General features: G+C 38.5%; 2 long non-coding RNA genes across 2 annotated transcripts; both read right to left on the bottom strand.

The window, feature by feature from the left end:
* Positions 1 to 3700: 3700 nt before the first annotated feature.
* On the bottom strand, positions 3701 to 9205 carry LOC138925401 (uncharacterized). Its single transcript, XR_011441510.1, has 2 exons — positions 9100 to 9205; positions 3701 to 5802 (listed from the first exon to the last, which is right to left on the bottom strand). It is a non-coding gene; the product is annotated as an uncharacterized lncRNA (long non-coding RNA).
* Positions 9206 to 22739: 13534 nt separating this feature from the next.
* On the bottom strand, positions 22740 to 26919 carry LOC138925402 (uncharacterized). The gene is made up of 2 exons (XR_011441511.1): positions 26188 to 26919; positions 22740 to 23139 (listed from the first exon to the last, which is right to left on the bottom strand). It is a non-coding gene; the product is annotated as an uncharacterized lncRNA (long non-coding RNA).
* Between the last annotated feature and the right edge of the window lie 274 nt (positions 26920 to 27193).

Genomic DNA, 27193 nt, shown 5'->3' with positions numbered 1-27193 from the left:
CATACAGATATACACCCTCCACACACACACATACACATACGCTAAATTCTAAATGAGAACTGTGCCTGGAAGCGAAGGGAACTGGTGGGAGGTTTCAGTGTCTAGGTGGATATTAGAAAGTACACAGTGGCCTCATTTGTAGAGGAGCTAAATATTGAGAGAGTCATATTCTTAATATGTTCTTCTAGAAGAAAAAAGGAAACATAGCCCTCACTCTCCCTTTCCTTTGTCATAATAGTGAGAAAGAAGAAAAGGGAATCCAATCTGTGAGGCAAATGGAATTTTCACACATCTTAGTTGTTCACATAAGTGGAATTCCTAGCAGCAGGAAACTGCCTATCAGTGAGCTGGACTTCATGGAGCCCCTCCCTTCATCCTGTCTCTTTGAGGCTTACTATCCATACATGAGGGATGCATAAATCACCCCCTGAGAGAGTGGAGAAGGGAAACAGCTTCAAGCGTAGAAGTCTGGGGAACTGTTGTGGAGATACAGAAATCTCATCCTCACATTATGGGCTCATTAGCCATAGACAAACCCTAGCAGACCTGCCCTCTCAGACCATCTGAGCAATCAGATGTCTAAAAGTTCCTCCCCATCTTATCTGGACCACTCAGCCTGATTCTGAGAAGGGAGAGTGTGAGTATAAGACTGTCATTTATCCTGAGATTTCCAGCTCAAGCAGAAAGTGATACAAAGGAACAAATATCATAGGCACTCAGTGTTTGAGAGTACAGTTTGGAGTTCCAGTAAGTTTCCTTCTGTAACTGACTATAGAATTTCTGGAAAGACTTTGTAAGAAACATGAAAGCTTTTACTATACAAAACATTAAATTTTGAAAAGAGAGCTTGTTGCAGAGTCTGAAGACATGATTTCTTTTTACAACTATCCCATTAATAAGCTGTGTAACTATAACTTGTTTCTAATGCTCATTAGTAAAATGGGGAAAATATCATATCTAAATATTATCAAGTGATATCAAGAAAAAACCCTCTGAAAACGTCACATGTAAAATAGAAGCTTCGTTAAAGGAAAGATAATGATCTAGACATTAAAGAGAGTCAGAAGTGTAAGATGTCATGTCAACCCCTCAGGTCAAAAGAAACTGATGAAGAATTGATTGGTAGAGGAGATACCAGGAATGTAGAATGTGAAACAACTGACAAAATGAGAACAGAATCTTAACTCTTTCAGTCTACGAGGGACCAAACAGGTCAGTGATTCTTAGACTTGCTTTCAAACTCCAATACTAATAATGCATGTGTTATGGGCTTAATCATGTCCCCTCAAAATTCATATGTTGAAGTCTTAACCCCCAGGACCTCAGAATGTGACTATTTGGAAATAGGAGCTTATAAAGAAATAATTAAGTTAAAATGAGGCTGTTCATAATCCCCTATGACTGGAGTCGCTATAAGAGGAGGAGACTAGGACAGACACACATAAAGAAAACACCATGTGAAGACATAGGAGAACACGTCATCTGCTAGCCAACGAGAGAGGACTGTGAAGAAACCAACCCTGCTGACACCTTGATCTTGGACTTCTAGCCTCTAGGAATATAAGAAAATAGATTTCTGTTGTTTCAGCCATCCAGTCTCTGGTACTTTGTATGGCAAACTGATACAGTTTTTAAAATCATTTCTATCCATTTATTTAGCAAATATTTATGGAATATCCATTATCCACCAAGCATTAGGTTAATGCCAAGAAACAAATCAGCAAAAACAAATCCGGTTTCTGCCCGCATCAAGTCTAACAGTCTAATGGAGGAGACAAATGTTATCCAATCACACAGAGAAACATGAAGTTGCAATCGTGGTGTCTAGTGCTATGAGAGTGTAAAACAAGAGGATGTTGTCCGGGAGGTCAGGGAAACCATCAAGAGTAAGGAACGCTTAGTCACAGGTGTGAACTCCGAGTCTGTCAGGCAACAAAGAGAGATTAATAAATGGGCTCCTGCCCTCTTCCCTAGCTCCCATTTCAGTCTTTTCGCAACATTTCCCAGAAGAATTCATTAAAAGCATGTGGCACAGACAAATCTATGGGCTCATAAACCAATACAGTTTCCTCCTGGACACACCGGAAAACTATTTTTCAGCTTCCCTTGAATCTAGGTGGGGCCACAGGATTAGGTTTTGTCAAAGGAATGTGAGAAGTGATGTACACAAGTGGTACCCAAAGTGTGGGGACAGAAGAACAAGGCTGGCCTCCAACTGCTTGTTGCTGGTCTGTGGTAAAATAAAAAATACTTGCACCAGCATGTAAATTGTTCGTGTCACCAAGCACACCGGTTTGTCTCACTTTTTTTTTAAATTTTCTTTTAGAATACTTTTAGGTTTACAGAAAAATTGAGAAAATCATACAGAGAGTTCCCATGTACCTCATATCCAGTTTCTCCTGTTATTAACTTCTTATATTAATATAGTCCTTTCTTTATAATTAATGAACCAATATTGATACATTATTATCACCTGACGTCTATAGTTTATTCAGGTTTCCTTAGTTTTTTCTAATGTCCTTTTTCAGCGATTGTTCCAGGATCTCATCTAAGACCCCACTTTGCATTTATTTAGGAGTCATGTCCCCTAAACCTCTTCTTGGCTATGACAGTTTATTAGACTTTCCTTATTTTTGATGACCTTGACAATTTTGAGGAGTACTGGTCATGCATTTTGTATAAAGCCCCTCTGTTTTGATTTTAACCGTTTTTTCTTATGATTAGACTGGAGTTGTACATTTTGGGAAAGAAGATCATAGACGCAAAGTATCATTTTCATCATAGCACATCAAGAGTACATATAATCAACACGGCATCACTGTTGATATAGACCTTGATCACTCGGCTGAGACAGTGTTTGTGAAGTTTCTCGACTGTAAACTTATTTCCCCCCTTTCCATACTGTACTCTTTGGGAGTAATTCATATCCACAGCCCACACTTAAGGAGTTGTGTTCTACCATCTTGAGGGCAGAATATCTATATAAATTATTTGGAATTCTTTACGAGAGATTTGTCTCTTCTCTCACATTTATTCAATTAGTTAGTCCTATCACCATGGACTCAAATATTTATTTTATACTTTGAGTTATAATCTAATATTACTTTATTTTTAAAAATTTTATTACTTTTTCATTGAGAACTCTCCTTGGTTTGACATTAATATAGTCATTCTAGTTTTATTTTGATTGGTGTTAGCATGGTATATCTTTCTCTATCCCTTTACTTTTAACTTACCTGAGCCTTTATATTTAAAGTGGGTTTCTTATAGATCAAATGTAGCTGGGTCTTATTTTCTTATCTCTCTGTCTTTTAATTGGTGTGTTTAGACATTTCACATTTAATATGATTATTTATATATTTTGATTAATATCTACCATGTACATAGTTTTTTTCTATTTGTTGTGTTTATCTTTAGTTTTCCCCCTTTCTGCACCTTCTCTAGTTTTAGTTGATCATTTTATATTAGTCTATTTTCGTTCACATACTTTTCTGTTTGTTTTTTAGTAGTTGTCCTAGAGTTGCCAATATCTTTTTAACCAGTCTAATTCCACCCTCAAATAACATCACATCACTTCACATTTTCTGTTCCTAGTAAATTGTGGTTATTCATTTAACTTATCCATATGCGATACCCACCCATTGTTGGCATTATTTTAAACAGTTATCTTTCAGATCAATCAAGAATAAAAAGTAAAGGATTTTATTTTATATTCATTTATTCCTTCTCTGACATTCTTCCTTTATGTAGATCCAAGTTTCTAAGCTGTATCCTTTTTCTTCTCCCTGAAGAACTTCTTTGAACATATTTTTTGCAGGGCAGATTGGCTAGCAATGAATTCTTTCATTTTTCTATTTGTCTGAAAAATCTTATTTTTCTTTCACTTTTGAAGGACGATTTAATTGGATATAAAATCTAGGTTGGTTGTTTCTTTTCTTTAAGCATTTTAAATAGTTCACTCTATTCTCTTCACCTAGATGATTTCTAATGAGAAGTCTACCATAACCCTTACCCTTTCTTCTACAGGTAAGTTCCTTCCATCCTTTGTCATCCTTCAAGATTTTTCTCTGTGTCGTCTTCTGCTGTTTGGCTGTACTATGCCTACATGTATTGTGTTGGTATTCATCCTGCTTGGTGTTCTCTAAACTTCTTGAATTTGTTGTTTGGTGTTTGTTACTAATTTTGGAAAGTTCTGAGCCATTGTTGCTTCAAATATTTCTTCTGCTCAGTTCTTTCTTTCTTCTCATTCTGGTATTCCAAATATATATATATATATATATATATATATTCATTGAATATATATATATATTCAAAATCTTTTGAATTTGTCTGACATTCTTGGATGCTCTAGTCTTTTTTTTTTCCCCTCGTACTTGTTTCTCTTTGCATTTAAGTTTAGAAAAATTTTTTGACCTATCTTCAGGATGATTCTTTCCTTAGGTCTTTCCTTAGGAATGTCCAGTCTACTGATGAGTCTATCAAGGCATCTTCCTTTGTATTAGTGCTTTAGACTTAATATTTCCTTTTGATTTTCTTAGAATTTCTATCTCTCTGCTTACTATATTCAGCTGTCCTTGCGTGTTTTCTTCTTTTCTCCATTAGAGCTCTTAACATATCAATAGTAGTTATTTTCAATTCCCTGTCTGAAAAATCCAACATGTCTATCATATTTCAGTCTGGTTTTGATGTTTGTTGTCTTTTCAGATTGTGTGTTCTTGCCTTTTGGAAAAATTCTAATTTTTTGTTGAAAGCCAGACACCCTGTATTAGGTAATAAGAACAGAGGAAAATAAGCCTTTTACTATTAGTCTTTATGCAAATTTGGCTAAAAGTTGGCGGTGTTTAAAGTGTTTTGTAGCTGTAGTTGCCAGAGGGTTCAAATTTTTTAGTGTCCTTGCTTATGTCTTTCCTGACTTGGAATTCTCTAAGTATTTCTCCTCAGTGACAGTCTGTCTTGCACCTTTCCATTTCAAATCCACTTGTATTATACTCGAGACTTGTTGGTGTGATGGTAAGGTAGTAACAGAGAGGGAGAGCATTCTATAATCTTATGATTAAATCTCAGTCTTTAGTGGGCTTGTGTATAAGGGCTGTGAGCTTCATTAAGTATTTTTCCAGTTGTACAGCTTTTATTCCCCTCTTTGGCGAGAGAGGAAGACTACTGGGGGCTAAATTGTGATGAAAGCCATTCTTCAAGCTAGCCTAAGGCTCAGGCAGAGACTTTTCCCTTGAGAAGGAGGCCTTTGTTATGGGGAACACTCTGGGCTTATTTTACAGGGATTACTCACACCACCACTACCCTATTGCCACCCACCCACAGCCACAAAGAGCTATTTCCTGGAGGTAAACCCACAAAAGTATGGGAGTCCCCATAAGACTGTAGCCCCAGGAGTTTCTCCCTCTCTCACTAGTTCACACTCAGCTTTCAGTAATTTGTCAAAACTACCGCTTAAATTTTCCTACCGGTTTACATCTCCGCTGGCTTCCATTCCCAGGAAGCAGATGCTAGCTGGGCCTCTCTAGATTCACTTATCTCTACAGATTTTTGGAGTGCCACTTTGCCCTGCAACCCCAGTTCTCTGACAGGCCCAAGAAAAGTTGTTCATTTTTCAGACTGTTCAGCCTTTTTCTTGTTTTAAAGATGGGAGTGATGTCCAAGCTTTTTAAATGTCAGAATTAAAGTCAGAACTGACTTTTTCATAAACAAATTTCTTGAAGGAAGCAGTGTTCAGATCTATATTCCGGTGCAAGCTCTTTTTATTGTCACAGACAATCACTGATGTACCCCACTTCCAAGCCTGTCCTGTAAAATTTACCAGATATGATGTAAAAATTAATATAAAATATAAATAATAATGCAAATAAATAAGTACATTCATGATCTAGCTGGCTGTATATGCAACTAACTAGTATCTTCCAGAAGGATGCTGGGAATTATATACAAGTCAGAAATGTTTAATTTGGGAAAAGTTTGACTGAGAAAGAAAGAGAAATCATGGCAAATAACATAAAGGTCTGAAACAGTGGATGTTCCTAAGAAGCAGCAGAGGCCTGATGCAGAAAAAGAAATAAAAGAGCATCACCTATCGCCTTGCCTCCTTCTAAAATACAGTACAGTCCCTCTTTAAGAGCCCACGCTGAGGCTCTGTGTGTTATAAGAACATTCTACATGGAGACAGCATCCCATAGACTGGTGGTTTTATTCTTTCATCCACTCATAATATTGTTCAGGGCAGTTCTGGATAAAAACATTGATTCCTAGAATTTAAAATTGATTAATCTCTCATGAATCATTTGTTTCATATAACTATGTTACTGAGTCTACAATTACATGAGAGGCCATGCAGCCAGCCTTGTGTTTGTAAGTGAATGTCCTTGAATCCAATGAGAGACTGAGAGACTGACAAGCAGTGGCCAGAGCAAGGTCTGGTTTGGTTAGTAATCTTTCAGGCAGTTTGGTTAGTAATCCGACATCCCAGGCCAGCTCTTCGTGAAATCATCTCTTAGCCTGTTCTTCCACACCTCCCTGCCTGTTCAGCACTATTTCCTCCCTACCTGCCTCATCTGCTCCAGGTGACCTGCTTTCCCACTAATCTATGAGCTAGCTGCTTCCATTCCCACTGCAGCCATTTATAAACATTGCTAACCTGACCCAGAATCCATTCCCTCCTCCATTCAAATCTTTTTATTGTATATGATTTACTCCAAGTCCTGTCTCCTGCATAAAACCTCTAGGATTGGCCCAGCTCATAATAATGGTCGACAATTATCTGCAGAATTTTACATATTTTAATGGATTTAATCTTCACAGTGGCTCTAATAATTGACATTATCTCTATTTGACAGATGAGGAAACTGAGGTAAAGGGAGGCAAATATTGAGGCCACAGAGCTAGTGAGTGGTGGAACCAGGTTTGAATCTGGACAGTCTGGGCCTAGGACTCCTGCATTTAGCGTCTACCTGATAACGGCTCTTACCTACTGATTTCTCACTTCAGTCTTCCTGTCAGTAATGTATTTTAGAATTTCATTGGTTCTTAGTTTAATATGAATGTCTCACCTCACAGAATATAGTCAAAACAAGGACTGGAACCATGTTTCATATTTTTCTGTATCTTGCATGGTTTGTAACCTAGAACCAGGCACATAGTAAGTACTAAATACATTTTTTTCTCTCTTTTCTTTGAGGAAGATTAGGCCTGAGCTAACATCTGCCACCAATCCTCCTCTTTTTGCTGAGGAAGATTGACCCTGAGATAACATCTGTGCCCATCTTCCTCCATTTTATATGTGGGACACCTGCCACAGCATGTATTGATAAGCAGTGTGTAGGTCCACACCCCGGATCGAAACCAGCCAGCCCCAGGCAACTGAAGTGGAGTGTGCAAACTTAACTGCTATACCACCAGGCTGACCCCACTAAATACATTTTGATGGATTAATTATTCTTAACCTGGTTTATTGAACTAATTCATCTAGGCAAGTAATCAAAAGGAGAAAAATAATATAACACAAGTAAATTATAATATTATTATCTGTATCTACCTTATTTTTTTGCATATTTAATAGGTCTCAAAAGAACATAACTTTTTAAAAAAACACAACCACAACCACTACAACAAAAACACTTGACATCATCATCCATAACCATAACTGAGAAAGAACATTCTGGAATGTTCTAGTTCTTCTGCCCTTACAGAGTCAGAGAGCCCTCCTAGCTCCCAGCTCCACTTTTGTTCTTCTCTTTATGTATGCCACATATGACCAAATGGAGTAAGTCACACTAAGACATTTTGCTAAGACATCAGACACCAGGCCATGAAGACTCAGGACAGTACCCAGTTATGAGTTCCTATTTCTGCTCTTTCTGTGTGACTTTGGCCACAGAATCTTCCAACCAAGGAGAGAGTGTATCATTTTGAGGTTTTCTTTTTTCCCTTGGAGACTGAAATTAACTGTATACATTTAAGTGGGAGATATGGAAAAAAATCACTTTCCCCAAACCCTGAGCCCCTCTTTCCTTGCTTCAAACCTATACAACTGTTTCCATATATTTGATTCACAAAATCTATGAAGGAAGCCCATGATATAAGCACATTATAGCTCCTTAATAAAAGGCCTCTAATCCCCAAATCCCAAGATCATTATTTTGCATAGTAAATGAAGTTAACAGAGTTTTAATTAAGTATGTAAACCAGTGACCTGGAATATGCTGACTTTCGCTGGATTCTAACTCATTAGCTAATAAAAGTTAGCTAAATATGCACATATCCAGCTTTTTCAGGAGGAGGAGGTATTAATTTTCCAGTTTAGTAGGAAATGTAAATGTTGAAGCACACCTGATGTTATCGTTAGCTTTCACAAATGTCTCTTCTGTTATAATGTTGATCAGTCTCAGATCGAGAAATTCTTCATGGTCTAGAAAGGGTAAGAGCTTCAAAAATAATTTTCATTCTGCCTCTGTGTTTTCCAAATCGTGTTGTCTGAAACTCATTGATTGACGTGGTCATGAAAATAAAACCTGGCTTTCATGCTGTAGGACAAAAAAGAAACAGAGCGCTCCAAAAGACTTTAAAATTTCATCTTTTGTTTGATAATCACTGGAAGCTGTCGTATGTGAATTTCAAGGCCAAGTGTACACTTATTAAGGTTACTGAGGTCAACAAAATCGATATTGTGAGAAATAATAAAATCAGTCAACAGTGTTGTGTGCTATTTTTTGAACCCGAATTATCTGAATAATTGCCTCAATACTCCACTTATTGTATCAGAACCTCCTTAGACTGGCGAGATAGTGAAAGGGAAGGGGGAGGTTAGAGGAGGATGAGATGCTGCTAGGAAATGAAAATAGACAATATCAAGTGTTTTAATATAACTTTCCCATTCTGGTAATTAAAAAAAAAATTCATGATTAGTTTCCTGTGGAACGTTCTCTACCAAGAATGCTCTTTTTTTTTTTTTTTAAAGACTGGCACCTGGGCTAACAACTGTTGCCAATCTTTTTTTTTTTTTTTTCTGCTTTTATCTCCCCAACCCCCCCCCCGTACACAGTTGTATATCTTAGTTGCACGTCCTTCTAGTTGTGGGATGTGGGGCGTCACCTCAATGTGGCCTGACGACGTGCAGCGCCATGTCCATGCCCAGGATCCGAACCCTGGGCCGCCGCAGCAGAGCATGCGAACTTAACCACTCGGCCACGGAGCCGACCCCCAAGAATGCTCTTGTTCTGACAGCTTCTTTGCTCATAAGCTATAATAAGTCATAGTAAGATTCCTTTGTGACCAAAATCCTGGATTCTCAGGATGGAAGGCAATGGCTTACCTCTGTCAAGCACTGTAAAAAGCAAATCTTGAAAGCCAAGTTGTTCTACAAACAAATGGGAAAGCCATGATTTAAGAATTTAATTGGATATTCGTGTATATCCTTCAGATGATTTATAAATTCTTATTTTCAGATGTAAGTGTTTTAGAACATGCAGCTGGAGTACGGTCAATGGAAACTGGCTTGGGTGGACAGTTAGGAGTGGTCCACTACAGCCTTCCCTACTAGTTTTGCAGCTGAGTTCCCTACTCAAGGATATTAGATCTCTTTTCATTACAAGTTAATTTAAAATTTGCCACAGAGGAGGTCTGTTCATACACGTCTTCCTCTGCCCGTTTCCTGGCCTTGCAATGGTGCAATGAGTTTTGGTTTTAGGGAATGGAGCAACAGTCTTTCTGGAGTTCCTCATTCACCCATGCTACTTGCCCTGAAAATAAAAGAGGTCCTCTTGCAGGACGTACACTCCCCAGGGCGGAGGAAGCTGTAGCACCTCTTCCCTTAGGCGGATGCCAAAGAATCTTTCCCAGGCTTCTCACTAGCTTTCTCAAGTTCAACCCAATGTACTGCCCATAATAAATTTGGAGGATCTACCCAATTATGAAAGGGAAGTGTTATGGAATACCCCTTTCTTAGTGACCATGGACTCTCATTCTTCCTTTCTTCTAGGATATATATTAGGAACAAATCACAGCAGGGAAACATTTAGAACATACTGATCGCAATAAGTTTTGTGGGGATTTTTCTCCACTTTAAAGATACACCATACATTTAAGAAAAGTACTCAAATCATACTCAATTTTCAAGAAAAATACATAAATCATACTGCCACAATTTTCAAAAAAGTGAATGCACTCGTCTACTTAGCACCCAGATCAAGAAACAGAACATTATCAGACTGTGGAAGGCACCACCCCATCATGTCTCTTCTGATAACTAGCCATCTCCTAGAAGGCCCATTCTTCTCTTGATGGTCTTTTGGGTAACTTCCATTCTGAGGCAATTATCAGTCATGCTATTGGGAATAATTTTCTTCCACGTCTTTTGGTGGAGATAAGCAGCCATTTCTTTTGGGTATAGAGGTAGACTTGCTGGGTCATAGGGCATGCATATGTTTAGCTTTAGTAAATATTATAAACTGTTTTCCAACGTAACTGTGCCTATTTACATTACTACCAGCAATACATGAGAGATCACTCAGTCCATATTCATGTCAGTGGTTTGATATTGTCCTTTCATTCCTTTCAGTCACTGTGCTGAATTTTGGTATATTGCATTTTGGTTTTAATTTGCATTTCCCCACAATTAATTTTGCTATATTTATTGGCCTTTGAATTTCCTCTTTTATTAGGTGTCTGTTCTATTCTTCTGTCCATTTCTACGTTGGGGTGATATTTTAAATTAATTGTTAGAAATTATATATTCTGGCTATAAATCCTTTGTTGAACATATGCTTTGCAATGATATTCTTCTCCTGCTATTGGGCTGCCTTTTTGCTCTTAATGAAGTCTTTTGATGAGACAAATTTCTTAATTTCTACAATTAGCACTTTTTGTATTCGGTTTAAGAAATTTGCCTACTAGAAGATCATGATGATATTTTCTGTATGTTTTCTTCTAAAAGTTTTATTGTTTTACCTTTCATATTTAAATCTGCAATCCATCACAAACTGGATTTAAGGATATGTTGTGATCCACTTACTGGTGCTCATATTTTGACCCAAAGGGCATTGTAAAGATATTTTCATTTGAATTCTACTAATATTAATGAAATTTCATTGAGTATTTTCCAGATTGAACTCCATGAACTCACGTGAAATTCTCATTACTTTTCTACAGAGCAAACTGTTTTCAATCTTTATAGTTTTAACTTTTATTTTTTAAAAATCATTTCAACTCTGATTAAATTTTACAAAAGATTTGATTCAATATTAAAGATATGGTTTCCTATGTTGGTTTACTTTTGCATTTGTTCTTTTCACCTCACCTAATTTTTTTGTCAAATTTTGACAAATCTAAGTTGACAGGAATATAAGATTTTTCCATCTTTTTTTAGTAAATCTATTTAAAGGTGTATAGTTTAGATTATTGTCAATTTAAATATTGTTTGTTTAAGAATTAGATAAAGACTAACAGCTTGGTTTTTTAAAATTTATTAACATGAGAAACATGAGAGATTTCTTCAACTAAGAGAAACAGAGACAAAAAGAGCTGGGGTTGGATTAAAGGGTTAGAGAGACAGTCTCACATACCTGGTTTTGCACACACATAATACACGACAGGGACAAAACATTCTTGAGACACAATAGGTCAAATTGTTGGGATAAATATCTTGCTTCACTCCTAGAACAAAGCCATTCAGTCTTCAACATTTGTGTTCTTGCAAGAGATTCTAGGGGCTCTTCTAACTCTACTGATGACATCTGACATGGTAGGCACACTTTCAATTGGGAGGATTTCGTTTTTCAGTCCCAGAGTAAAACAACAGTATATAAGGCATGTAAAGTCACTTAACAAGGTAAAATACAGTTAACTGGGATATCTTCCAGATGTCCATTTTAATGTCTGGATTTTTTTTTTTTTCTGGAAGAACATTCTCAAATGGATTGGAACTTGCCTACTGAGGCGCACAAAGATTCACTGATAAATTAATGGAATTCATTCAAAACAGCCTAAGTTAGGGATGGCCATGGCTTCTTAGATTCTAACAGCTTCTTCTGATTCTAACAGTTGCTAAATTCAAAGATAATAATGGTATTTCGGAGAAAACTGAGGGAGCCTGAAAAACTTGGTACATAAGGGGGTGGAAAGAGTGGGAGCAAAACTGGGCAAAAGCAAATTCAAAGTGTTTAAGTTTCTTTCCTAATTTCGTGCAAAATGACATAGGCTCCTTCTCCAGCACTTCCTGACTATCTCCCTTTTTCTGGCTCCTTCTGCACGGCAGCCTACAACACAACAGAGTCAATACTTAACTGTCTATTAATTGGTTTGACAATTATTTCACATCCATCAATCGTATCTCTAGATCACATGCTCCTTGAAGACAGTTGGGATGCCATGATGGTAACATAATAGGGTAGCTACATTCTTTGAGTTGCTTTGGGGGACTTCGAACAGTATTCTTTTTACCCCAAATATATTCTCTTCTTTCATTTAAATGCCTGAGATTCTATTTCCATAAACCAAAGTTTTTCTTTATACAGAAAGAAACATACCTTAAAATGGGAATGACAAGCTCACACTGAGGTATAAATAAGTAATAATTTGAGAGCCTATTTGAACAGCAGTTTGAATAGGGTCAATAGATTGAGGAACTTGAGGCAAGTTGTCTCCCAAAGAGGATCTGAGAAAAGGTGGGCTGTGTCAGAGACTGACCTGAAGACACACAAAAAGAGAATGAGAACCTGGGAGGGTCAAGGGGAACTTTACCTAAGATTTTGCTGGGAAGCTGGTCCTCAATGTAGCAATTATATCCTATACTTCTATTACGTACCTCCACAGTATCTCAGATTTTAAGTTTTGACCGACAAAATGAATGCAGCTAAATTTGCCTGATATCATTGAGATAATCATTATACCATGTGAATTCATAAATAAATGAACTATCAGTTAAATAGCTTTGCCAGACAAGAAATATCTTCAAATTATGGCTGTTATAATTAGGTTAATACATTCTCACTATTGCGCAATATGCCAAATAGAGTTTGTTTTAAAAAAAATAGTATTACAAGCCTTTTCTTCCTAACAGACCAGGTAGATGCTGCTTCTAATTCTGAGCATTGTCTCTGTTCCCAAATAATGAATGTAAAAGGAAGTGGTTACATAGATTTATGGTGTGATTTCATGGCATTATGGCGAATACTCATAACTATGGGACCTTATAGAAAGCAAAACCTGATATTTAACTCAGGCCGTCTGGACCCCATCCTCTGTGGGAAAACATATATTTTCTTGTAGCTTAAGGCCATCTTAGAAGAATAGATATACATGGCAAGAAAGTTGTAACATTTTGTGAGTGTGTGCGGAGAATTTATCTTTTCCAGTCATTCTTGGCATCATTTTTCACAATTGAAAAGCTCTATCCTCATTATGCGATACCCTGTTTCTAGCTATAAAAATGAGAAATGTTTTTTTTTCCCTTCAGAAATATTTGATTAAAAAGAGATACGAACAACTTGCTGTCAAGTTTTGGTTTTCAGATACAAATTGTGCATTTTACAACTTCACCCAAATAAATGTTATTTTTCCCAAGAGGTCACTGTTCTGAAATGCATAAACAAGAGTTATTGAGACCATAAAATTGCTTGACACTTTTTCGAAAAGTAAAGGGAGAAAAAGTCCTTTAACATTTCCAAATAGTCTTTTAGTGTCTCTATCTTCTATCTCAAAGCTAATCACTGTGAATTGTGGAAATAACACACATAATACATGTAAGAGCCAACTTCAATTTAATCCTCCTTTCTCAGAGTTTTCCTTTCTGCCTTTCTGTTTATCACTGTATAAATAGATTCCAAGTAGCATCATTCTAATTTGTCTCTCTGCTTGGAGGTGCTCATCTCTCTTTCATATTCTTAAAAGATCTCTTGAGGAAATTGTTAAGAAGTCCATCAATCTAATCTTAATACCTTCGTGAAGAGGCACAAAGGTAAACTGGTAGTGTTTAGAAAAGATTCATCCAGCAGATGTCTTCTGTTTGCACCACAAGGATTTAAAAACATAATTACACAGTCAACATTTAAATTTGGGCGTGAACACACATACAAAGACAAAAGGTAGCTTTCTAACTTCTCTTGACCAACAGAACACTTCCTCCATGCTGGGCCCAAATTCTGGTATGAGGCAATCAGCATCTGGTTCTCTCCCTCTGTTCTTTAATCACTTATATGACCCATCTAAGCCCTGCAGAGGTTTGAGTTCTCCATTCCCAAGATGCACAAGATCATTAGCCATACTGCTCATCCCACATTTGTACAACAGTTAATCCCACATTCGATGACGCTATCGGCCAACTTGGAATACTCTCCTTTTGGCCTGATGCTAATCTGACTCTTCAAGCACCACCTTCACCCAAGACTTCTCTGAGTTTTGGTAATGCCACTCAAGCCAGTACTTGATCAAGCTCTATCTTGCAGAGGGCCAAGGACAGTGTTCCAACTGGGCCTTTGACCAAAGTTACCATCTGTTAATTCACAATTAAGAGGCAGGGTGAACCACCAGTCTATGTATACACTTGATAAAAAATGTTTTGTGGACTCTAGATCCTCTTTCTTTTGTATTTTTTCTCGGGGGAATCTTCTCTCTGCCCTCCATCCTCCTTTCCTGATAACTCTGAGGAGCAAAGAGGTCAAGTGAGAAAACTGTGAATCTCCCCTTCACTTTCAGAGCTAGTTGTGGGAAACTCACAGTTTCCTTAAGGACAGGAATTCTATCTTCCCTCCTGGATACCAGGCACATGGCTTAAAACACTGTGCAGAGCCATCAATAAAAGCATTTGAATGAATGAATGAATGAGGAAATGAAGGCCAGCCTAAATGGAGGTGTGGGCTGAATTTAGCTGAGTCATTTAAGCATGGCTGGCTTTAGCAGGAAGTGGAATAGGTATGATTTAACCGAAAATGGTCTCTAATCAGAAATAACTATTCAATCATTTATCACTATCTCAAAAATCACTCCGAACCATTTTTTTAAATCCCAATACAATGAAATATTCTAATGAGAGGTAGTTAGTTGAGTTGTTAACAGCTTTTCTTTGGTAGGATTTCATTACTGCAGTGATTTCTAACTATAACAGCTAGGGGGTTGCAGAGAATTTATCCCACAAGAAGCATTCAGGAGGATGAGAAAGAATGGTTGCCAGGTTTTGGGATGTTCGTAGAACCTATGAAATAAATTTTATTCTACAATGAAAACTTATGAAATCACCCCAAAAAAGAGAAGCGACACTGGAGGACATTTATCTTCTACTCCTCCAAGACATCACATGAGGCTGACCACCCCCACCAGTAACTGACTACTCCAAGACCAGGTTGGTCATTAGAAGCCCACTTATGATGTTGGCTCCTCATCCAGTATACTTTCTTCAATATTTCCATTAGCAAATGGTATTTTCTTTTTCACCCCTTCAATAAATTTTTTGGAAAACTGATCAGTGATTTGAGAGGTATTTTCCCTGTGTCATTTTACAGAGGCCTTTACACCAACTCTTGGCTAAAGAATGAATTCCATCTTCCTTCTAAGGAGTACAATCCCCCAGGCTCTGCTCCTGCCAGGAGGAGGGGCTGGCACCAGGAAACTGGTGGAGGTTGTTACAGCCACTGAGTATGAAAGGGAAGGCAGCCTGAAGGTTCTGCAGGGACACTAGACTGATTCAAAATCTGATTATCTGGTCACTTCTCTGGCATCTGCTCCTAAACATCATTCATCACGGACTGTAAAAAAAAAAAAGGAAAAGAAAAAACTCTCTGGTTCTTATGCACTCACCTTAACAGTTAAGGAGATCAAGCCTGGAGGAGAATATGTAAGCATATTTCGAGAAAAAAAATGTGGTAGTCAGAAGGAAAAAAAAATACATGGAGCACTGTAAATCTATTTAAAAACAAAATCCAAATGTCACACTATATATCATCCTGTAATGGATCTCCTGCTGTGTCCTTCACTGTCTCCTTTCTGCTTTGGCTCCATGCTAGCCAGCATCAGTCCTGGAATAATATCTATCTGTATTTTTCCACCAAAAGGCACTGAACAGGTTCTGGTGGTAATTTCCCAATTTGAATTTTAGAGTAAAGGAAGAAGGGGTCTTTGGCAAAACTGTGAATTAAGCCAACATCCATGTTGGCACTGACAGCCTCTCAGATCTCTCTCCCTCTCATCTCTGATTTTTTCCTTGGGCTGCCATCCTTTCCACCTTCCTACGGTGGTCAGTGTCCACAGACCCTGTCCTTTCTGTTCATTGTAAAACCTGCTTTTTGCAAAGCATCAGGAATTCACTTACACTAAAACACAGACATCTAAGGGCAGCTTTCAGGGGATAATCTGTACAACCAAATAGGGAGGTTTTGACTAATGAAATTGCAAGTATCAATTATCAAGTGACTTGCATATGGGAAGAGAGTTGGGCAAAGTCTAGGCAAGGGTTTGAGAGGAGTGCCCCTTCCCTGGGAATGTGCCTTACAAGTTTTGGCCACTCATTCTTGGACAAGACTGTTCTTTTTAAGGGAAATGGAAGAGGGAGGGAGAATGGGAGACATGAGTATCACTCCATAACCATTAAAAAGTTTGATCATCGCCTCTGTTATCTCTTGGGTGTGATTCCATAAAGGCAAGAACTGGATTGAAATATATATAGTAAAATTCAGGAGTTATCATCACATGATTGTCTCACTAAAATTTGAATATAGATAAGTCATCTGTCCAAATACTACCAAGTCATCACTTTCTGTGGTTTAAAAAAAATTAACAGAATGAGTCTAAGAGCACACACTGCTTATTTCTTTTGACACAGTATTTGTTTCAAGCATTGGCCCTTGTCTAATGAAAAGAGGCTGGGGTTTGGGGTTGGCCAAAGGAGAAACTTACTGAGAAGGAATAAGGTGAAAGCAGGCATCAATAATAGATAAATAGTTTCTGCACAGCCCTGCCCACTGCAGTCCTAGACCTCTAACGAGACTCAATATAGCAAGCAACCCTTTAATAAGAGGTACCTTGCTTTCACTGTGCCTCCAGACAGAGAGCAGAGGTGAGAAGTCCATTACATACTGTGTTCTTAGCTCCGCAATCTCCATGGGACTATTATTCCCTACCTCTAGCATCTCAAATGTGAATCTGGGATTGCGGGTTTGTTGGGGGGCAGGCAGCTCACAGTCTTAATATTCTTTATTAAAAATCAAATAAAAACACAAAAAGAGAGGCAGCCTGAAGAGCTTCCCCATGGCAGGGGGCCCATCTCTTGGAAAAATGACCATCTTTTTGCTTTGTCTTGTGCCTTTCCCATTAGAGGCTCCCAGGGCGCTCTTTGGCATCATCTATAATCACACATCCTCAGCGGAACCCTCTAAGAGTGATTTTTCTTTAACGAAAAAGATCAAGGCCACTGGGGAGGGGAGGAGAGGGAGAGACTGTAGTATGTGTGTGTTCTGATGAGTCGATAGAAAAGAATATGATATTCTTAAACTGCATGTCACATATACATAAGTGGAATAAGCTAACCCATTAAAATTTTAATTCTGTGCTTTCAAAGATGTTTCGCTGAAAACACTAGGTAATATATGTCCATTTCTGGTGAATACACTACATAACAGCAAAGAATTTTCAGATAGCTCATATCAGGGGACAAAACCCTTTACACTAATGGTATTTTGAAAGGGACTTTACAAACATGTCTGTCTTCTGTCTTCATTATGTATCTATAATATCCAGTACCGGAGAACTTGGGGAGTTCATCAATGCTAAATAATGGTAATGTGGTAATTCAACATAAGTGATCTTTTCTACTCTCCAACATCTCCTCCTCAGCCCCAGATTCATTACATTAAATGGGTTAATCTCTTTTATCCCCATGCCTGAGCCCTGTTTATTCATTTATTCATTCAATGCATATTTATGAACAAGCTCTGAGTATTCAGTTATGAACAAAACAGAAATGGATGCTAACTTCACAAAGTTTGTATTTGAGTTGGGGAGACAGGCAATAAATAAATAGGCGTAAATGAGTATATACACATTGTGAGAGGTTACACAAAGGAAAAGAACCAGGTTCTTTTCAAATGAGGCCTCTCTGGAGGAAAGGAAAGAGCCAGAGGGGAAAATAGTCTAGAGAGAAAGCAGATGTGTGAAGATCCTAAGCCTGGCGTTTGTCTTGTTCTAGTATCTTACCCCATCCTTACTTTGTTTTTACTGGTCCCCACCTGATGGACAGAAGGGACTGGAATTGGTTCTGGAAACCAGCAGTATATATGAGGCTTGCTTCTTGCCTGCAGAGTTTCTGCTGGTCACTCTATATATGTCAGCCTACATGCTGTATCCCTAACTAGACCTTCTTGTGTCTCTAACAATTCTGCCCCAATTCCAGTGTCTAGATTTTTTCTCCATACCACCAAGCAATTATCAGACACCAGCTGGGAGTTCTACAATTCCACTCAATTCTGACACTATCTACCTGGAGATAGCATCAGATCCCACACGTTAAGGACTCAGTTTCACAAGACTGTTACCATTTAAGATGCCAACTGCTGGTCCAGGTTCCTATCTGTGCTTCTGACAGACTGGCTATAAATCAGAGGTTCCTATGACCCTCTCCTTGGATCTAATTAATTTGCTAGACTAGCTCACAGAGCTCAGAGAAACATTTACTCACTAGCTTACTGGTTTATTATAAAAGAATATAATTCAGGAAGAGCCACGTAGAAGAAATGTACAGGGCTTGGTATGTGGAGGGGCATGGAGCTTCCTCGCCCTCTCCAGGCAAGCCACTGTCCTGGAATATGTACATGTTCACCAACCTGGAAGCTCTTCAAAACCCCTTTTGGGTTCTTATAGAGGCTTCATACATAGGCATGATTGATTAAATCATTCACCTTTGGTCACTGAATTTAACTTCCAGCCCCTCTCCCCTGCCTCCAGGTCTAGGGTGGGACTGCAAATTCCAACCCCCTAATGACATGGTTGTTTCCACCGGCATCAGCCTCCATCCTCAGGTGCTTTCCAAAAGTCACCTCATGAATACAACAAAAGATGCCTTTAACTGCTCTCATCATGGGAAATTCCAAAGATTTTAGGAGCTGTGTGCCAAGAAAGGGACAAAGATCAAATACGTATTTCTTAGTATAAAGAACAACATCACAGTCTCCTATACTAGTTTTTTCATCTTTCTTCCTGCTTTTGGCCTGCCTAATTCTGTGAGTCCCATTCCACCCACCTTCTTAGAGCCTCCCTCATTACTTGCCCATTTCACTGGGTCGAATACCTTTATGGATGTTGTATTTATGGATTGCACCAAATCCTCAGATCTAATGCAGGAAGCATTTCTTCTAACACTGACCATTACCCTCTGCCTTGTACTGTGATTCATACTTACCATCAGACTTTGCTTTTTTTCATCTCTCTAAGAAAATATTTCCATTCAATAGAAGATTAACATTGGAACCAGCTTTGGCCAAGGCCTTCATGACTGACATTCTTCCCATCTGTACCCTCACTCCACCAACGGGAGCTAAATAGTGTCGAATTATGTCCATTAAAATGACAACTAGTACCATTTCTTTAAACCAAGTCAAAGTCACAGACAGGGTGTTTATGAGCTTGAGATCGGGAGTCAGGCTGCTGGCTTTGAATTCTGGCTCAGTTATTTACTGGCTGTGTGACCTCGGGAAAACTACAACTTCTTTGTGCCTCAATGTTCTCGACTATAAAATGTGGTCACAGTATCTACCTCACGGGATAGTTGAGAGGATCAGAGACAGAAACACACATAAAGCCTTGAAACAGCACCTGGCACATAGTAAGTATCCCCTGAAAATCATATCTAGAGTTATAAAAGAAAAAGCTGGTAATTGGTTATGAAATTGAGCATACATATTAAGAGGCTTAGGCTGAGAAGCATAGGAAACTGTAAATACTAAAAATCTAAATATAAGATTAGAATGGGTCAGGTTAAAACTTAACTGTTAAATTAATGAATTTTGTGCCATAATTTTCCTTAACCTTCTTCTAATCTGAAACAGGGATAATATCACTGTGCACAGCAGGGCTGAGCGTGTGAGTAGGGGCCAGTTACCATTAACTCCTGGAAAGGAAAAAATGTGGGGGTCCAACAAGCTGAATAGATTATTTTCTTCTTTGAGCTCGACCACTACCCTGCTTTTCTCTTATTGTCAACTCAGAGGTTTGGAATGGATGACCCCTCATACCATTCAGTGATTATTTATTTCCAGACATTCAACAATGTCAAATTTCAGTGCTTACGGCTTTGAATAATTCAAATACGAAACACTTGCTTCCCTAAAGGACCTCATTAATCCCTTAAAGATACATGACATAGATATATAAGAATCTAAATAGTAGCATATGACAATCATACACAACTCTATATGAATTTGTTATATGGACAACAAATGGATCATACTGTGACATGGGAAGGCTTCCTGTAGGACATGGAAATTAGACTGAGGCACAAAAGCCATAAGTTTATGCTGTTTGTTTTCCCAAAAGCACACAGCCAGTTTGAAATGCTACTTGTATAGGGACATGACTGCCAACTCCAGCCAGCTAGATTCCTGTCATTAGTAATAAATGACCATAGCAGTCTTGGAAATGAATAGCATCCACAGCTATAAGATGGCTCTATTCCAGACAATGTTTGTTTACGTGCAGCAATTAGAGCCCAGCTGCTATAAGAGGACCGTCATATTCCCAGCTGGACTTTAGGAAATGTGGCCTTTCATTAAAGAAACTGCCCTCAAGAAACTGGATTTATACAAACTGAAAGAGATGAACCTTGCAAAGATGTGTCAAAAGTGATGCATAAAATGAACCCCCACTGGCTCAACCTGAAACCCCAACCACTATGGCTTGAGTAGTGCCACAATTCATTGATTAAGCAAAAATGACCTGCACGGGGACTACCACAGGCTGAAAAAAGAAAACATCTCTGAGTTAAGGCAACCGTCATGAACCTACATTTGGGTCGTAGACCCAAACCTCTCTTTTCAAGGGGTTTCTATTCCCAGACCTTCAATTCAACCATTAACTGAAATAGTATGAGGTGATGGGGGTAAAGGGAGAGGGAAAGATGGTAAAAAATGGGAAGAGGGAGCCCCAGGAGGAAATTTGCAGGAGGTCATCTGGGAAGTTAAACCTAAGTCCAAAGTTCCATTCCTGAATCAGAGGGAGTGGTTTGTCATGGAGTGTGTGGCAGGATGCATTTCTGCTATCAGTGTTCTTTTTATTCTAATTGTCCAAATACACTTCTCCATACAACATTTTTAGGTTCTATCATCCCTTGACCTGTGGGGATGTCAGGTGGACTTTTAGTTGAAGCGATTTCTCACTGGGTGGACGGCAGAATCTACTGGAAGGATACTTCCCTCATTATGCTTCATTTCTCAAAAAACTCCACACTCATTGAAAAGGTTATCCTAAGGGTCCTGGACAGAGGGCATTTTAGAGGCCTCTCAGACTTCTAAATTAATAGTCTCATGGATTTACTTCTTTGGCCTCTAGAGCCATTAAATTTGATGATCACTAAAATTGAATTTGGGGAGAGAAAGGTAACTTCTGAGGAGAATTGAAGATAAAGGATTCAAGATTTCTGGTGAAGCCAGTTCCCACTCTCTAATATCTGGCAATGTCCTGGGGAAGAGGGGGGGACTTAGAACCCTCTGAGTGCTTGGAGGAAGGCAAATCCCAGATCTCACCCAAAATGCTGAATCCATTTCAAGGCACAGAAAGAGTGGTGACTGAAGACTTCAGGATCCATGGGAGCTAGGCTTAGCAGCCAGCTCCACAATTACCAGCGCAGACAAAAAGGCCCATGGCCAGATGGGGCTCCCTCTCTGCCTACAAATATGGAACCTCTTGGCACAACCATTGGCAAGGTGGTGGGGTATAAAGCTCAAATGACCTAATGTAAAATTTCCCACCAACCTCAGCAATTCAGGTTTGGAAATTAAATTGATTTAAGAAAATAAATAAGAGCCATATTTCTTTCAAACTGAATTCACGAACTTGGAGTTGTATCCAGTACTGAGCGTGGTGAAGAAACTGAGAGGAAAGGGTTCCATTTTCTCTGAGTCAGGACCCAGATATTTATGACATCCAAATGACATATTTTCCTGAAAGCTAGAACTATATGCGGATTCATTTTTTTTTTAAATCAACAAAACTATATTCATTCCAAGTAGCTGTTTTTAAAATAGCTAATTAGGAGATTCATTTAATAGCATCTCTCAGTCTTTGGAACTGATAGAAATGCATCATTCCATTGACAGTATTGTTGACACCTTCTTGGTGATACTGGACTGGATGCCCCTGACTTGTGGGCTTTATAATCACACAAAACCAGAAGCAAGTGAGCTTAGGGGGGCTCGCTCTACAGACTGCCTAACAACCTCTGCGGTATCTCACACACTCGACAGGATCAGACCCACTGTATTGGATTACACTTAGCAGGCCCCAATACAGCCTTTAACACTTCATCTTTTTTTCTGATAGAGTGACCTATTAAAGTGCCCCAACAGCATAAGTGCATCAGCTGCATGTATGCACCAGAGGAGATAACATTGCAAATACGAGTGCTGGCCTATCTGGCTTCATCACATTTAGTGTGTCTTTTGAAGGTAAAAACAAGATTATCCTGTAAATGCTTGGCAAGCCGCAGTTAATCTTCATCTTCATGAGGAAACATGAAAGGACATCCTTAACACTCAATATCGGCTCAGAGTTTTGTGTGTTATTATTTCAGGGGTGAATTTAGTGCTCTAGTGGTGAAATTCATCCACATCACTATTCTAGATGATGCTCTACTGATCATAACAACAAGGCCTTTTGCTTCCATAAAATGTCTGCATTGGTAGTGTTTATATCAAATCCACTGAAGATTTTCAACAATGTTGACTCAGCTTTGAGGAACCTAAAGCTTCAGACCATAGTTTACGGCAATAGATCTCAAACAAACAGATAATAATATCGATGGTGTGACTTTTGGTTGTAGAGTATGCTTCCAGGTGAATATCTTTGTCTTTGTGCAATAGTAAGCCAGCATGTTCTGCTTCCCAACAGCCTAAGGCTTCTTTGTGATTCTATGTTTATGAAAAACATGGAGTAATCTACCTGAATGAAAAAGAAGGCAGGTGTTAAATGAAGAACTCATTTCTTATTATAGGCCATTTTGACCTTGTTTATCATGTCAGGATCAGACTAAGGACTAAGAAAGGTGTCTCATATAATCTGTAGACCTGGTAGAACTTCACAGCTAGTTTATTAAATCATAAAATATATTGCTCTAATTTTGATCAGATATTTCTGGTTCATTGTTATAAAGACTTTCCATTTCTCAAGTGGACTGGGGTTAAAGATTTTCTTGCTAATTTTAAACTAAACTTCTAAAAGTATCTGATAAAATGATTTAATCTATTTGTCTGTTTATCTATTTACATACATATCTCAAAGAAGATGAACAAATCTTACAATTGACTCATTTAAAATTGAAATCTCTTGGGGCCGGCCCAGTGGCTCAGCATTTAAGTTCACACGTTCTACTTCAGTGGCCTGGGGTTTATCAGTTCAGATCCCGGTGGGGACATGGCACTGCTTGGCAAGCCATGCTGTGTGGTAGGCATCCCGCATACAAAGTAGAGGAAGATGGGCACGGATGTTAGCTCAGGGCCAGTCTTCCTCAGCAAAAAGAGGAGGATTTGCAGCAGATGTTACCTCAGGGCTAATCTTCCTTAAAAAAACTCCAAAAAACCAAAAAATAAGTAAAACTTAAATCTCAAAACAACTGTTTTAAATATACCCAAGATTTAATTTATAGGTATGACTGAGTGATGACATGCAAAGGTCAATGCCTTTGAGAGAAGAGTTTATTACTTACAATTCCCAAGAGGAGGAGGCACACCACACCATGCAGAGCCACATGAAGAAGTACCAGAGTTGGCCAGGAGGCAGAGGAGTGAGGGGAAAGCATGGGGGAGAGCCATTACTACAGTAATGGGAAATTGTTAGGTGGGGACATCCCTGCTGTGCAGGAAGAAAAACACAGATTTTGAGATTTGTGATGAGAGTTTTTAACATGATGTTTGTGCACCCATGAAAACACAGGGATGGTAGAGATGTAAACAACTTCTGTCATTAGTTGGGCCCATTCTTCCAAAATGTCAAATCATCAATTATAGATTATTAAGAATGATTTTATAACAACATAGACTAGCAATCAATTTACATGTCTTTTCTAGATATTTATCAATAAATAGTCTTTCAACTATTTGAAGTGACGTTTATGAAATATTTTTATCAATTTAGAAATTTCTTCAAAACCTTGTTTTGTTCCAACTTTACTAACTAAATCAATTACATTTCATTTTTTTTTTCTTCTCTTCAATACATAAGGTGGTAGTTAATATTTTTCCTCTTTCAAGTTAGTATTCTCTTTCATCATTGTTCTTAATCTGCTTATCGAGTGTCCTGGGTATTCTTTTGGACCATGTAACCTTATTTTACAGCAGGAAATTAGATATTTTAGTGGAAAGAAATTCACCTTCTAAAAATATTTCACTCCATGCTAACCACAAACTATTCAGTAACACTTAAAACAATGCTAGTTTGCTTCTGTCAAGGTTGGGAATGGGCTCCAGTTAAAGGCGCACTTAAATTGCTGTTTGTTGATGCTGTGCATGCAGGAATGTGTGTGTGTGTGTGTGTGTGTGCTCACACATGTGTATTTAAAAGGTTCAATTAGTATTCTGTTCAATTAGTAATGTGCTCATCACAGAGAAACAGCACCTAAACAGAGGGCTTGACATTCAGAATCAATACCATGCTGAACATCCAAGTGTCATAGCAAATATCAATAGGCCCAAAGTCATTCATGTTCTGGGCAAAGTCTAATTGGCAAATGCAACCAGAATGACCAATTTGCTTCCAAATTCTCCCTACCAGATCTTCCCCCTTCACTCCCATTCAGATGCTGAAATATCACAGGGTCAACAAAGGCAGAGGCTCACAGTGGCTCAGTTCCCCTAAGCTCCCTGGGAAGGCAGCAGCTCACCCCCAATCACGCAGGCCTTAATTAAACTCAGGCTGTCAGCCTACGAATCTGGTACTCTTCATCCGAGTACACGGGCTTTCCTCCTCTTTAATTTTAAGCTTTTATTTGTGATGCAATAACATGACTTCGAAAAAAGAAAATAATGTTAAAATTAACTTAACACGAAGAAAAAAATTTAGTAGTCCCTAAACAAAGTCCAGAGTATGACCAAGTTAAATGCAGATGTGAGCTATAATTTATTCAGGCTGAGTAGACATCACCAAAGTAACCTTATAATTTACCCGTTCAGATACTCCGGGCAATGAGAAGCAGGCTAGTGTTCTGAAAAGAAAGGGGGACTATGGTATGAAGACATGAAGTCTTCACACCACATTATTTCCTTGTGATCTTCAATATAGCTCCTTAACCTCTCTGAGACTCAGTTTCCTTTCTGGTCAAGTAAAGAAAATTATACACATCTTGCCTCTCTTATAGTGATCAAATGAGATATTTAGAAAATGCTATGCAAATATAACATCATTAGTCCTCTCTCTCTTGCTACAAGTTTATTTGTTTTAAAGTTTGGATTTATACTATCTATACATTTTTAAAAAACAAAACAATTGAGTTTAGCCAAATACCTGGTTATCAACTGAAGAACAGCTATTTGTATCAACCATCTCATTTAAAGTAGATTGTTTATATAAATATTATTTTCAAACAGTTCATTTAAGGACCAGTCTTCCAGTAACATTGTTAAACAGACAGTGTCTCATACAGCAGGCTTGGTTTCTCAGAGCACTGTCTCAAAATTAAAGTAGCAAAAGGAGACAGGAATATATCAACCTGATAGACGTGTCAAGAAGAGTTTGGCAGTCCTAGGAGACCAAGGCATCTGAATCCAGGCACTTCCCACCCCGGCCTGAGTAGGTACAAAGCTCCATCGGTTGTATTGGAAGGCTCTGGAGGTGGGTAGCTGAGAAGGTCATTAGTAGTATCCATTGATTCAAAATTTTTTTTCATTATTCAATAAATACCCATGATGAACAAAACTATTTCTAAGAATGGAATATATAAAAATGGTTAAAGCATAGTCCCTTGTGAAAAAGTATCTGAGAAACAAAACTACTTACTGTGAAAAATTACCCAGGGCTTTCTCAACAAGGTCCTTAGCTTGGGTCTGTCTCAGAATACATTTCTTTCTCACTACGTTTACTGGGTTCAATAGTGTCCCACCAAAATTCACATCCAGCCGGAACCTGCAAATGTGACTAAAAATTCTGGTCACAAATTCCAATGTGTGTGTGGTGGGGGTGGGGGGATTTCCTCACACCTCATCACCAAGTAATTCCCTGGACACCAGGTGAGCATCCTAAAATTCAACATAGTTCTGACTCTGTCCACCTGGAGATGGCATTGAATTCCACAGGTTAAGGGCTCATTCCCAGAAGATGCCAGTTGAAAGCTTAGGTTGTTTCCTATGCTTCTAACCCAGAGGCTACAGATTGGAGGTTCCCACAACTCCCTCCTTTGGTTCAGTTAAATTGCCAGAGTGGCCCACAGGACTCAGGAAACCTGTTCGCTCACTAAATTACTGATAACAAAAGATATGAAAAGATACAAATCAACAGCCAGATGAGGAGCTACATAGGGCAAGTTCTTGAACGAAGGAGCTTCTGTCCTCCTGGAGTTTGGGGCCTGACACAATGGCATATGGAAGCATTCTGGTTCCCCAACCTGGAACCTCTCTGAACCCCATCCTTTTGAGTTTTTAAAGGAGGGTTCATTACATAAGCATGATTAATCAAAACATTGGCCATTGCTGACTGATTCAACCTCCAGCCCTTCTCACTTCCTCAGAAATCAGGGAGTGTGACTGAAAATTCCATCCCTCTATTCTTGATTAGTTCCCCTGGTAACCAGCCCCCCATTCTTAGGTGACCCAGAAGCATTCCAAAAGTTACCTCATTAGCATAACCAAAAGACCTTTATCACTCTCATTACTTTGGAAATTCTGAGGATTTTATGAGGTCTGTGCCAGAAAGAGGGATAAAGACCAAATATGTACTTCTTATTATAAATCATAACATCACAGTAACCTTAGTTGGAAATAGGGTCCTTGTAGATGTAATAATGTTG

This window comes from Equus caballus, chromosome 8 (assembly GCF_041296265.1).
Source record: "Equus caballus isolate H_3958 breed thoroughbred chromosome 8, TB-T2T, whole genome shotgun sequence".
Taxonomy (NCBI): Eukaryota; Metazoa; Chordata; class Mammalia; order Perissodactyla; family Equidae; genus Equus; species Equus caballus.
The sequence above is the reverse complement of the archived record's forward strand: the minus strand, read 5'-3'. Positions and strand labels throughout refer to the sequence as shown.